The 494-nt window shown below is 42.7% G+C and overlaps 1 protein-coding gene across 1 annotated transcript in view; it reads left to right on the top strand.

Moving 5' to 3' along the window:
- SLC44A5 (solute carrier family 44 member 5) overlaps positions 1–494 on the top strand; it is a 68,316-nt gene that overhangs the window by 23,224 nt on the left and 44,598 nt on the right. The gene's annotated exons all lie outside the window — the stretch shown is intronic.

The raw sequence follows: 494 nt of genomic DNA, 5'->3' as shown, positions 1-494 counted from the left end.
GGGCAAAGCACAAGTGTAGACCTGGGAACCCAGCACAGAGATCTCACAGAATTGCCCCCTCTCCCCCTGAAGGACCACCTGCATGTGTGTTTCCCTTTATTTTATTTTTATACCTGCCTGTTTTAGATGTTTGTAGGCCAGTCACCTGACATAAGTCTTCCTCTCTACCTCTTCTGTGGTCCTAGGCAGTGTGAGAAAGTGTCAGGATGATATTTGTACCATGTTCTGCATCAATACACAGTGAATAAAGGGTACTGAGCTCCCTCAAGGGGTGAAGCCACGACGCGCTGCATTCATTGTATGTCCTCAGTGTCATTCAGCCTGGAAGACCGAGGACATCTCCTGGTAGAGGGAGAGCAAAATAAAAGGAGATTAAACTTTAGGTTTAAGGTTAGAACAATGTTAAAAAAGAAAAAAGTAATTTCAGCACCATTGAGAACTTTAGCCAGGATAAATTAAAGGAGATATGTATATGTGTGTGTGTATATACATAT

This window comes from Nanorana parkeri, unplaced genomic scaffold, assembly GCF_000935625.1.
Source record: "Nanorana parkeri isolate BGI_ZX_2015 unplaced genomic scaffold, ASM93562v1 scaffold79, whole genome shotgun sequence".
NCBI lineage: Eukaryota > Metazoa > Chordata > Amphibia > Anura > Dicroglossidae > Nanorana > Nanorana parkeri.
Note: the sequence above shows the minus strand (reverse complement) of the source record. Positions and strands in the feature narration are given on the sequence as shown.